The following is a 14,083-nucleotide window of genomic DNA, read 5'->3' as shown; positions in this document are numbered from 1 at the left end:
AAGAACAAAAAACCAAAAACAGTTTGTATTCCAATTTAAAAGGATGAAAAAAAATCAGATTTATTATCAATACAAATAATGGAAATGATAAATCCATGAAAGTTTGTTCTATCTTGAGCATTTTCTCTACAATAATGAATACCTTGAAAGTGAAAAAATAGCCAAATGAACCAAACCTAGCTGAGATGAAAATATGAGATCCCTTTATAAATGCCTCAGTTCCCCAAAAGGTAACAAAAATAAAAACAGGGTCAAGAAAACACACAAGGACCCACATTCCCCAAAAGCTATTACAGCCAATGAAGAAGAGTGATATTGGTTCATTATCAATGGTTCAATGGAAATAGATATTAAAAATGATAGATTCATATACAGTTGCTTTACCACCATGGACTGTCTTGACTCTTGAGACCAATTTTATTCCCATATAAGCCTTTCAATGAATACTAATAATAGCCAAGTACAAAAGAAAATGCAGAGAACACCTCTTTGATTAAACAGACCAACAATCAAATTCAACAAGAGTGGGATGGAGTGAAGAAAAGAGAAGCCCTTAGATGGTTTAGCAGCAAAAGTAAGTAAACTTTGATACCTCTGCCTCAGCCCCGTTATCATGAACACACTAAGTTCCAAAAACTTTTCAACATCATTATAGTATTATCCAATTAAGTACTTAAATACCATCTTCTGTGAAAAAAAAAATCAAGCACCATCCATATATGTTCTATGACCAAGACATATATGACATTTGTGTGTAACGGTGTATCCATTTGTATATGTGCTGTTTGCTGACTTGAAAGTTTAACATGAATAAAGTTGTACACTTTTGTTTGGTGATTTCATACTAAAACAGTTAAAAGTGGAATAATAAATATAAAAGTTATACTGAAACCCTAACTGTAACAATTGAACTGACTAGAATCCAATCAAAGACAGATCAATATACCGGAATGCCTGCAGCCTCGCCCATCAGACGCATATGATACCGGATCCCAAGCATAGCAACTCTGGCGCCTAATAAAGCTTTGGCAATGACCTCTTGACTTTGTTGAGTGGCTTGCTCCATCCACTATCACACGTGTAAATTTTTTTGAAGGACGACTAAGTTTCAGTAAGAATGAACTGACATGCAAACAGCATGCAACATCCAATATGATATTGACATAATCAACAAAAAAACTTTCTAACATTCAAATAGAGGACGATGAAAAAAATCTCCCTGAAAATAACATTATATAGTTTGCTTCATGAAATTCAAACAAGACTTATAAATCATCATAAAGCAGTTTTGGATGTCTAAAATCATCAAGTAAATAAATTTAGTCTGAATGCTGCCCCAAAAGTTTTTGTAACCTCTTATTCAACAGTAGAAACAATTAATGTGACGATCTTTCATCTCATTTTTCATTCTTAAGAATATCTCTGGTGTACTTCAATTATCAGGAAACAACTTTGATACAACAATGAAAATGGTTCTGATGAAAATATAACTCAATGAAGTGCAGATAAAGCACAAACCAACACAAAGGGGTATACCTTTCTGTCACCCCTAAAATCAAAACTAAAACACGCATCCAAATGAACTGGCAAAATACAAATGTAGCACTGTATAACACTACTTAAATCATAATGTTGTTAATTTTCTTTTCTTTTTCTTTTAAAAAAAAAAAAAAAACAAATGGAGAATGTTGCATTCAGATGACCATTTTAACATACCCAGTGGGCACAATATTATCTCTTCACAAACGTGATTTGCATTTTATTAATGAAACCTAAATGCAAAATATATGTATATACACTGAAATTGTATATATCAGAGAGCTTTTAAGTATGTAATTTACATTAGAGTTAATGTTACTATATTTTCACGGCAAAATTTTAAGTGACGCCCACCACAAAAACCAATCAATATTTGAGAATTCAGTACTCTTCACCACAACATATGGTTACCGATACTTGAAAGTAGCATCTATATTTGAAAAGAAAAAAAAATACAAAAAATGAAAAAGAAATCTACAAATTTTCTTTTCGAGCCTTATAAACCAAAAATCATGATTGTGGAGATAAATTGTTTCTCATTAGGTTAGAAAATAACTGCAATAAGTGAAACAAAAGAAAATTGGTGGAGGTACCAGCAGCAATATTTCTTTTTAAAACTCAAGGTGTTGAACTTCAGAATTAAAACATTCTGACTCATATATGTTTACTTTTTAACAACCTTTAAATTGTCAAAAATTGCGTCCAAGCATTCTCAGGACAGATTTGTTTCCAAATGTGAATAAACAAGAAGCGCTATATATTTCATGAAAGCTATACTTGGTTACCATTGAAGACAAAGTTTGTCTGTTTTTTAATTCTTTTTTCATGTTAATGGAACCAACCAAGATGAAAATGTAAATTTTTTTGCTCAAATATAATTTCCCCATAAAAGTTTCAGCCACTGGGAATTTCAGCTATAAAATTGATTTCTATCAATATTTTAAGTTCTGTTTCAAAAAAAAAAAGACAAGAAAAAAAAGCAGCTCGATTCATACCTTTTCAGGTTTAAGTGAGCCGCAACTGTTAATTAGTTTCTTATATTCATCCCAATGTTCTTCTGCTAATTTACATAATGTATTTAACTGTGTTTCAAGTGCAGAATTAGCCTCTGACAACTTTGTCCATGTTTCCTGTGATTTTTCGAGGTTAGACTTCTGCCATTTTTTAACAGCACCTACCATTGATGGTGTAGATGATCCTCCAGTTCTTGGTTCTCCAAGTAACTATAAAAGCACCAATCACTTAAGGGACAAGACTCATAAGAGCTACATCTCTTTTTAGCAAAAAGCTTTCAAAGGTGCACATCAATGCTATAAACCAAAATCACAGGATCCAAAATGCAACCAAAATCCATTTACAGCAATCAATTAGATAAACATGAGTAATGGTTCCAACTAATAATACTGATTTAGAGAGTTAAAAAAGTAGTACATCATCATGGGCAAACTGAAAATTAATATTAATAGATTAAATACACCTCAAATTGCAACAAGTGGATAGTATAAAATGCATGCTTACAAGATTCATTAATGGTGGCAAGGATAGCTTTGTCCTCTCATGGTCCCATTTTCCTTTAAAATTTTTGATAACCACTTCTCCCAGGGGAGCACCTTTTATGGCAACCTGCAATATAAGAACTAGAAATTTACATGTGATGTTTGTTATTCTAAAAGGATGAAATTGCATTTTAAATTCTATATCTTTTCATATAAATGTTTGTTAGAACAAAAAATTTGTAACAATGACATATTCCCTTATGAAATTAACGAGCAGCAACTGGTTTGTTTGTGGAAAGAGGAGACAAGATAAAGACCTGAGCAGAAGAGATTACTTCTGGTGAAAAACGGACCTAACGATGGCTACCATAAACTGCAGAGCTAACATCAAATCCACTGCCAACTTTCCCCTGTGCAATGCAATGAGCAGTTTGAGCTATAATATGCACCACATCCAGATCTGCAGTGCCCTTCACGTGAGCAAGATCAACAACTCCCAGGTAATGAAGCAAAGCAGCAACCACCGAAGATGTCATAGCAGCAGATGAACCCAATCCAGTTTTTGCAACTTCTGGCTTGTTATTTTCTCCGCTGGATTCCCCATAATTGAAAGTAATTGATGCAAAAGGAGGAAGAGCAGCCAATGATTCAGGAAACAAAGGGAGTCCACGTGCTTCAATCTACAACCAACAAGCCTCATTAACATCTTCAATTAGATTCATAAAATAATTTAGAGAAAAAGCACCGTAATAAATTTTAGCAGCATGTTGAAATGTGCTCAAAGGTTATATCCGATGATTTTGTAAATTATGGATTTGACAATATCAAGAAAACGTGTTCATTAACCATACCAAGCACTGACAAGAAGAAAACCATGTAATATATAGAACACTGAAAAGGTAATTACCTGATTTCGATATGAATAAAAGTCATTGCTACCTAAAATGGTGATATCAAGACCTTCATGAAAAATCAAGATGAAATATCAGAATATTGGTGTTCTCATAACCTTCCAGTTGGTAAAAAGGTAAGCAATGGGGGGGGGGGGGGGGGGGGGGGGGGGGGAAGAAAGTAAAAATTACCTTGCAGTAGTAGTTTTTGTAACACTTCCTTCCTGTCCTTGTCAACTGTAGCATATGCAGCTGCCACAGAGTACTGCACTGCTTGCTCCACAAAAGGGTTCCCCGACTCCCTGAATTTTTAATCATGATATAGTGAGTGAGATCTTCATGATTTAATTAACAATTTAATGCTAGTTGAATGATAATTCTATTAGCAGCACTTAGTAACAAAGCAGAGTGGGGGATGATCATTCAAAGTTGACATCTTTGAACCAGAGCCAGTTTTCTCTGTGATCGTATAACCAGTGAGATGGCAATGAGATATATAGCCATGTCTAGATTTTTAAAAAAAAAAAAAACTGATTAAGCAAATAAAATACAAACTTAACATTACCCAGTATAAACTTGCCTTGAAACACTCTGAAGCGTCAGATTTTTCATTGACAACTTATACGTGCTTTCTCTATTAAGCTGAGGAGATGTCACTTTCACATATTTCCATGCCTGGAAACAATTTAACACTCTTGAACAAAGGGAAGCCATACACAGTACGAACCGATACCAAGGCTAGTCCTAAAACTTTGCAAAACTCAGGCAACCAGTGAGTCAAAAATCGCAATAGATGTAAAATTCATCATGGGGCTTTGATTATTTAGTATCACTCATAGAAAAAAATTAAGAAGTAGATTGTGGATCCATTGCCACAACTAATCAATATTAGACTCACTCAGGCCCAACTATCGGGCTTAATTTCTTCGAGAAGAGGTTTAACAATGGCGTAGAAACGAGCGTTTGTACTGAGAACAAACCCTGGATTCGGTCTCTCCAAAATAAGATATCCCCCAGTCATCAAAACCTTGCCAGGAGCAGAAACAACCCTGCACCGAAAGACAGCCATTATTTTTCTTTTATGATTTGAAATCTAAATTGAAAAGGAAAATGGAGAAGACAAAACCAAACCATAGTCCAAACTCTCACCTGGTTTCTGTACGGGTAAATATATTCTGGTGTAAGTTCCACATACTTGCCCTTCATGATTCCAGCTGGACCTCCCTTGAAACCATACAATACGCTGCCTTTAGCACGCTCCTGCAAGTAATCTACCAGGAAGCATAGAATGAATGAACTCAACCATACTGGATGGACACTATAAACTGCAAGAAAGCGAATTATGATAACAAAAAATTCTCACCAAAAATTCCAGAAATGACATTGTGCCCTCCAGGTGCCTAGCCTCCCGAAAAAACGACACCAATTTTCAACTTTTTCTGCGAATCGTTAGAGTCAGAATCGCTCGGCACCACCAAGGCAGATGGCTGGCCGAAAAGTTGACTTCGTGAGGCGGAGAGACGAGACGAGAGAGAGACTTCGTGAGGCGGAGAGGGCAGAGAGCCGAGACGAGAGTGAGACTTCGTGAGGCGGAGAGGGTGGAGAGACGAGACGAGAGTGAGAGATGGAGGCAGAGAGAAATCTTTCGGGTAACTTAGATTTAGGGAATTTGGCAGATGAGACTAAAAAAAAAAATTCATTTTGGTGCCTGAGGTTTATTCATATAGCGCCAAAATATGTTCCGTGTGTTTTTAATCCACACCAATAATAGCACTTCTAAATATATGTTATTCTTTAATGTAATATATACTAAAAATTCTTGTAGTGTAAAGCGGTACCTTAGCAACCTTCCCAATCGGCCTGGGAACATTTCGAGCATATACTTTTGCATTATTACACTGTTGAACTTATTACTATAAGAAAACCAAGATTGTTCTGTCAAAATAAGCATTACATTTTCGAATAAGGATAACTTGTGATCCACCATACTTACTCAATATTCTTGGGGAGTTCTAGTAAGACGTTGGAGATTACCCCAAAACCTCCAAATTTACCTGGGAACAAGTTTAACAAAAAAAATCAAAAATCAAAAAAATAAAATAAATAATAAAAGCATAAAATAAATCTAATTTTGATTTATGAGATTGGATGAATCATCACGAAACTTTTAGTGACACTTCTTCCAATTCATCCACCACTCCTTCCGAAACTCCTTCCACTAATCCAGCTTCTCCACAAATCTTAGCTGATAATAATCTAGTCGCAATGGCTCACAATGATGAAATCCAACCAAGAACTCTCAATGACTACCTCCATCCTTCTCGCACTTCCACGCCTTCATGCATTATCTTCCCTCCTAATATGCCTGCATTAGACTTTAAACCTGGCATGATTCAACTCTTGCCCACATTTCATGCATTGAAAAACGAAAGCCCATACATGCATATTAGAGAATTCGAGGAGGTAGTAGCCATGTTCTATAACCTAGCCAAAACTGTCAATTCCGTGCGACTAAAGTTCTTCCCTTTCTCCTTGAAGGACAACGCCAAAAGCTGGTTATACTCTTTGAGACCTAGGTCTATTGGAACATGGGAGGAAATGACCAAATCCTTCTTTCTGAAACACTTCCCTAGCCATAAGAAAAACAGTCTAAAACGACAAATTTCCACATTTTCCCTGAAGGACAATGAAACGTTCTATCAATTTTGGGAAAGATTCAAGGATCTGTTGAATCAGTACCTGCACCATGGCTATAAGAACTGGTGTTTGGTTAGATACTTCTATGAAGGTCTCACGAGTCGTGAGCGCCAGCTTGTAGAAATGCTATGCAATGGTGAATTCCTCAAAAAAGAGCCAGACGATGCTCTTCAATATCTCGAAGAAACTGCGAAAAAATCTCACACCTGGACTGGTCCAAGTGCTACTAATAGCACCAACCGACACAAACCATCTGGGATTTCGAGAAGAGGATAGTATTAAGGCCCTACTCGAAGCTTTGAAAAATCAGTTTGAGGTCTTAATGACGAAAATTGGCCAAAAACTGCACATGATTGCTCAAGCGGAACCACAAGAACCTTGCTTTATTTGTAGAGGGACGAAGCATTTAGCTAAGGACTGCTTAGCTTTTAATGAAATGAGGGGGGTTTATGAGGAGTAATGCAATGCCTTAGGGGCATATAACAAGCCAATCTCCCATACGTACAACTCTGGTTAGAGAAACCACCCAAATTTTAGTTGAAGAGATTCCAACCAAGCTCAATCGTCTAGAATCCAATGGAGAAATGAGCAACAAGTTCAACCATCAAAGGTGTATTCTGCACCTCAATACAATGCTCATCCACAACGAAATTCTCTCGAGAATACCCTTCATGCATTCATAGAGGAACAATCCAAACTAAATCGCCAAATGATGGAAGAAATCAAGGAAATGAAATGTAAATTCTCAAAATTGACTGAATCTTTGGCCATTCCGGAAAAAGGCAAACTTCCTTCCCAACCAAAATTCAATGTGCAAGGCCAACACATGGCCCAATCTTCAAATTCTAATGATCAAAATGTAAAGGAAGTAAGTGCCATCATGACTAGAAGCGGTAAAACTTTGCAAGACCCACCCATAAAATCCAACGCTCCCAGTACTCCAAAAGTTATTCCCGAAAATCCACCACTCAATGCCTCTTCAAAAGTACCATTTCCCCAAGCTTTAAAACTTGTTGGGAAACTTCCTGATAATCGAGCTGAAATCCTTGAGCACTTGACACAAGTGAAGATTAATCTTCCTTTTCTTCACATCATAAAACAAGTGTCGACTTATGCCAAAATCATCAAGGATATGTGCACTGCAAAAAGGAAGCACCGAGTCAAGAAGACTGCTTTCTTGACTGAGCAAGTGAGTGCGGTGATTGAACAAAAGACACTGCCGAAATACAAAGATCCTAGTTATCCCCACCATTTCTTGCCAAATTGGGACCCATGAAGTCAGCCAAGCCTTACTAGATCTTAGTGCGAGTGTAAATCTCATGCCTTAGTCTGTATACTCGCAACTCGGTCTTGGAGAAATGGAGGCAACATCTGTTGTGCTACAGCTTGCTGACCGCTCCACCAAAAAGCCTAGGGGTATTGTTGAGGATGATTTGTTCAAATTGAAAAATTCTATTACCCCGTGGACTTACTTCTTCTTGATACCCAATATGTGGGAAACTGCAATGCCCCGAATTGCCTAATAAGGGTTAGGACCTTGATTAGGAGGCCGGGAGGGCCATGATTGAATTATGATGTTATTTAATGATCATATGCATGTTATGTGAATTATATTATTATATGATGATAAATGCGTGCATATTGAAGTATTTATAATTATAAGGGCATTTTGGTAATTTGACCGCTGTGGGCGTAATTGTGTATTTTGGGTGCATGTTTGTGATTAATTAATATAGCCACATTATAAGGTGGATTGGTTCGAGCTATTCGGCATGAGACGATCATGGAATGCAAGTGCTCGGTCTAGTCATAACGGGTTTAAGTTCGAGGCTCGGGGTGAGTTTAATGATTAGAGCATTACCGGGAATTAAACGGTAATGGGATATGAATTATTGGTGTTTGATAATTTTGAGATTAGCGGGAATTGGAGAGCGTTAATTATAATTAACGGTATAGGTTGAAAAGGACAATTTTGTCCTTGGGAAGGTTTTAGAAACTTTTAATGACCTAGGGGCATTTAGGTCATTTGGTTTGGATTTATATTGACTTTGAAGGCTGTAGAAACCTTTAGAAAAAAAAACAGAGCATCATCCTCATCCCCTTCTTTCTTCCCCGTACATGTTCTTCCCTTCATTTATCTTTGAATTTTGAGAACCAACTTGAGGCAACAAGCTAGGAGAGCAAGGCTTGAGGACTTAGGACCTTGGTTCAATCAGTGAGGGGCAGTTAAATCAAGCTTGAGGTAAGTTCCAGCCATTAGTATTATGGTATACTCGGTTTTGGCTTTAGAATTTCAGCTTGTAAATTATTTGTGGAAAGTTGGAATTAATGGACGTTTTGATTGATGTTCAACTTGGGTTTTGATGAGGGTTTGATATATATGATGTTTAGGGGTTGGATTGAGTGTTTGGATGAGGTTTAGGACTGGTTTGAGGGATTGGTTTCAAAGAAAAACACAGGGGAAGAAAGTTGGTGGCGTGCTGGTTTGCGTAAAGGGCCGCGGCATGGCTTTGGTGAGCCGCGGCCTGTATGGATTTCTGGGGAAGAAATGCCTCTGTCAGAGAGGTGAGTCACGGCATGGCTGTGGTGAGCCGCGGCCCATAGCAGCATTTTTGGCCAGAAATGGGTTTTTTGACTTGGGGATGCTAGCCTTAGGCCTCGGGTTTTTTGACTCGGTTTAGTTTGGATTGATGTCCCGGAGGTTAGATATTGGCTTGGGAACCTATGTTAATCATTTTTATTAATGGTGTCCCGTATTTGGTTATGACTAGGTGACCGCTAAAGGACTAAAAGTTGATCGTTCTCAAGGGTCGTTCTTTTAATCATTCTAGCTCGAATCTGAGGTAAGAAAACTGCACCCTGTGTATATGTGACATGCATGGCTATTCTTGATGCATGTTGGTTGATTATTAAAGGTGATATGCATGGCTATTCTTGATGCATGTTGGTTGAATATTAAAGGAGACATGCATGGCTATTCTTGATGCATGTTGGATTGTAAATATAATGCAGATGATGCACGAGAAACATGTGATTAGGACATGCTTTGTATACTGAGTATGATATTGTTCAGAGCTTGAGCCTCTATGTTCGTGCATGGTCCTAATTGTACTAGTACTTGTTAAGTAAGCATGCTGAATACCTTGTATATGAATATTGGACATGTGATATATGTTTGGTGGCATGACTTACTTGTGTATGGCACTGGCTTATTAGTCAGAATCAGCAATGGTGTTAGATCCATCTGTGAAGTTGTGATTTATTAATCAAGTTCACAATGAGTTGAACATTGGTCGTGTTTTACTGACCTAAGAGTCAGAAATGGCATAGCGTTATGAACGCCGAGCCAAATGAAGATTAGATCTAATCGATATCAGCGTTGAATGACTCATATGGGGTATTAATGCTGAGACTAGTTATTCAGAGCCAGGGCATACGACCCCAGTGACTGTTTGTCACATGGCTAGGGAACGCTGTTCCACATTTATGACTCTAGAGTCAGAAGGAATGTTATGTTGGTCACTAATCACCATGCACCTATCCTGTTAAAGCTAGTGAGATGCTCACTTATTTGTTAAGTCCTGGTGATCCTATCGTCACATGGCTAAAGGGTGTTGTTCCCATATTAGTGACTTTTGATATCTATTAAGCCCTGGTGATCCTATCATCACATGGCTAAAGGGTGTTGTCCCCATATTTGTGACTTTTTGTGATAGTCACCTATTTGTTTGGACTGTTGGTCCTGAATAATTAATACAATCACTGTTGATATTATATCATGTTATACTGTGTTTTCTTGTTGGGCTTCAGCTCACGGGTGCTATGTGGTCCAGGTAAAGGCAAAAGAAAGTTGGATCATCCTTGAGTTGGAGAGCTTAGGTGATGACGTGTACATATGCAGCTGCTCGTCCGCCACGGCCGAGGTTTAAAGGGGAACTAGGGTTAAACCCTGTTTTGCCGCATAGAATAGCCTGTTGTAAATATTTTCCTGTAATAGACTCTGAAATTATAATTTTGGGATCCCAGCATATATATTAAACGTTACATCTTATCCAAAATTTTAATCCCTAAACCGCTAATCATACTTAGTTACACGATTTTGGCCAAATGACTCGATTAGCGAGTTTAGCACTATTTGCAAGGCACACCGTAACTGTCCCTAGAGTTAGGGCGTTACAACTTAGTATCAGAGCGAGCCAAGGTTTATGGTTCCTGAAGACAAGCTGGGCATGTACACTCATCACTGAAGATAGCTTCACTCATGGGATGGTAACTATTTCTGTAGTTATGTGCATAGCTGCTTAAATGGGATGTAAATGCTTTGCCTGCACCTTGTATTAGGGAGCATGAGATTCTGATAAAGCTTGGCTCTTGACTATATGATTAGATGCTCCATGAATATATATATATATATATATATATGATTGTGATCATATGATTGCCTGCTCCATGAATATATAATTGTGATATTTGCATGCTGGGGTTGGAGGCATGGTTTGAATATTGGAAGAGCAGGGATCATGAGTAATGTATGAATGTCATGGGCATGCTTTTAGCACTGCAAGGGGTTAATGATTGTGGTGTGGCAAGATTTATCCCGAGGGGGAAAGCCCTTGATATGCTTATTGTGATTAATGGGTCAAGTTATTGACTACAGATTTAATCAGCAGGTTTATATTCAAGGCATATAATGAGGCCTGGTGGTAGTTATACAGGGGCTGGGAGTTATAGCCAGGGTATCAGTTCTTCGTTTGCACCTATGAATTTTCTGCAGACGCTTACAGATTTGCAATTGAGATTTCAGAGGCATGAGAAAGAGATCAGGTATTTGAAGCAACAGCGGAGTCTGTTGACACCTCTTCCTTTGCTATGCCACGGGTGGCATCAGTTTTAGCTCAGCCTAGGGTTGAGATTCGATGGGAATTCCTCTGTGGAAGATTCCTGAAGTTTTATCCTCCATTCTTCGAGGGAGGCCTAGATCCATTTAGAGCTGAGCAATGGATGGGCATGATCAGTTCCATTCTTGATAGTATGGGACTGGTGGGTCACGATAGGGTGATCTGTGCTACATGTGTACTGCGGGATGATACCCGGACGTGGTGGGAGGTAGTGTCCCAGACACAAGACACAGCTGTGATGGATTGGAAAGAATTCAGGCAGTTGTTTAATAAGAGGTATTATTGTGATGTAGCCAAGACCGTTAAGATGAATGAATTTCTGAATCTTTTTCAGGGTAATGCATCGGTGGCCGAGTATGTTACTAAATTTGATGGGTTGGCCAAGTTTGCTTTTAGCGTGGTACCAGCAGATATAGCTCGGAAGGAAAATTTTATTCAAGGGTTAAATCCTGGAATAGCTCAGGGCATTAGAGTTGCCCCAGTGCATGAAGTCTCTACCTATGTTCAGGTGGTAGGGAAGGCTCTTGCTGTTGAGTGCGCAGGACATCAGATTGAACAGCAGAGTGCTGGAGAGCATGAAGCTCAGATAGTGGTACCTCCACTTATTGGAACAAGTAAGAATGAAAGCTGGAAGACTCGTCCAATATGCACGCGGTGCAAGAGGCATCATCTTGGTGTATGTCGAGCAAGGGCATTTTTCTCATGTAGGATGTTTGGACATCGTAAGAAGAATTGCCCAAGGCTAAGAGAATTTGAGCAAAGGAGGATAGACAGCTCGATTCCAACTTGAGTGTTTATTCCAGAGCAGTTAGAGTCAGAGACCGAGGCTAGTTCCTCGGGGGTGACAGGTCAGTTTTCTAGTTCAGAGTTTTGAGTTATGCTGTTTGGCTTTGGTGCCATGCTATTTCTTTGTTAGTATATATAGAGAAGGGTATAAAGATGGTATGTATAGATCACATGGTTATGCTGTGATGGGAATGTAATATGGTATTGGCAACTTAAGAGATGAGTTGGGTTTTGGAAAGGACTCATCGGTGATTTTGATAAAGCTGGTTACGACAAGCTTTGGTTTGATCCAGGGTATGGATTGGTTAAGTAATTAAAGAGCAATCGTAAATGGCAAGGAAAGTATAGTAATTCTTGGGCTTGAGAGTGGGAAGCCTTGTGTTAGTTGGTATGGTATATGGGTCTTTATGTTTATGATATCTGTAGCGAGAGCTAGAGTTCTGTTGCAGGGAGATGCATGGAACTCTTAGCTAGTGTGATGGATATCACTTGGATCATGCCAGTGAGATCAGGACAGACTAGATTAGTCTGTGGGTTTTGAATGTTTTTCTAGGTGGTTTGTCAAGGTTTCCTTTATATGTAAAGAAGACTAGAATGGTAATTGGATTAGTGCCAGAAATAGAAACAGTTGTAAACACTGTTTTGAGGGGCTCAGCGGAGTTATAAGAATTAAAGGTTTAGTTGCTGAGTAAGATGGAATTCTTTACGGTGGATCTTGGATCTGGTTAGGACCAGTTAGAGATCAGAGAGAGGAAATTATATAAAAGATTGTGTTGGTATCATATTAGAGCACTGCGAGTGCTGAATATGTCTTGAGAATTGGTTTGATGCTAAGTGTTTGTGAATCAGATGAATAGTGCATTCAAAGGTTTATTTGAATGGGATTTGTAATCGTCTAGGACGATGATATTGTGGTATTTGCTCTGTGGAGATGTGCCAAGGTTGGAGAGTGCCTTAGGGACAGGAGTATCCATGGATGGTAAAGATGTTTCAGGTGCCTTGGGGAAGTGTTCTGGGTCTTTTATAGACCAGGATCAGTTAGTGGATTGTTATGACATCCCAGTAATAGAGGAAAGTGATTGCCTATGCAACATGTTGATTAAAAGATCTGACCAGAACTAGTGTAGAGTTTCTGGTGGGCCAGGTGGCCAATTTATTGTTTGAGATTATTATCTCAAGGAAGATAAAAAGGAAAGATGGTTAAGTGAGCCACAGATAAAAAAAAATGAATGGAAAGCTTTAGCTGGACTAGCTAAGAGTTGTACAGTGACAGATATGAATTTATGGTGGTAAAGAGATCGGATTTGGAATCTGATGGATATTGAGATTAATTGGGAAATTCTAGATGAATCTCATGTTACTCTTTTGTTCGCTTCATTCAGGCATCGTGGAAAGGTAACAGGGTATGAAAGCTTTGTAGTGATGGCCTGAGATGAAGAGGGATATAATGAGACACGTGTAAAGTTCTTAACCTGTTAGCAGGTTGTACGCCCTGATTTTCCCACGGGCTGTTAGCGGGCTGAGATACGGTCTAATCATGTCTACCACATGGACATCCCCAAGACCGGAGCTGCCATCGCAAGATCCTACCTCCTTAGCTCGAGGTAACCTAAAGGTTCGCCAAGATTACTTAAGGACCGAGTCTGGACTCTGAAGGCCACAGGCCGAGGGAAGAATCCAGCTCGTGGTACGAGCTAGGGTTGGAGCTGTGACCTTTTATAAAGTCAACCATGCAAGGTAAACGTGCATATATCAGACATCACGTGTCGATATATCC

At 38.6% G+C, this 14,083-nt stretch overlaps 1 pseudogene; it reads right to left on the bottom strand.

The window, feature by feature from the left end:
* Positions 1–759: 759 nt before the first annotated feature.
* Positions 760–4,994, bottom strand: LOC133806268 (phosphomevalonate kinase, peroxisomal-like; annotated as a pseudogene).
* Positions 4,995–14,083: the final 9,089 nt, after the last annotated feature.

The sequence above is a fragment of the Humulus lupulus genome, chromosome X (assembly GCF_963169125.1).
Source record: "Humulus lupulus chromosome X, drHumLupu1.1, whole genome shotgun sequence".
In the NCBI taxonomy this organism is placed as follows: Eukaryota; Viridiplantae; Streptophyta; class Magnoliopsida; order Rosales; family Cannabaceae; genus Humulus; species Humulus lupulus.
Note: the sequence above shows the minus strand (reverse complement) of the source record. Positions and strands in the feature narration are given on the sequence as shown.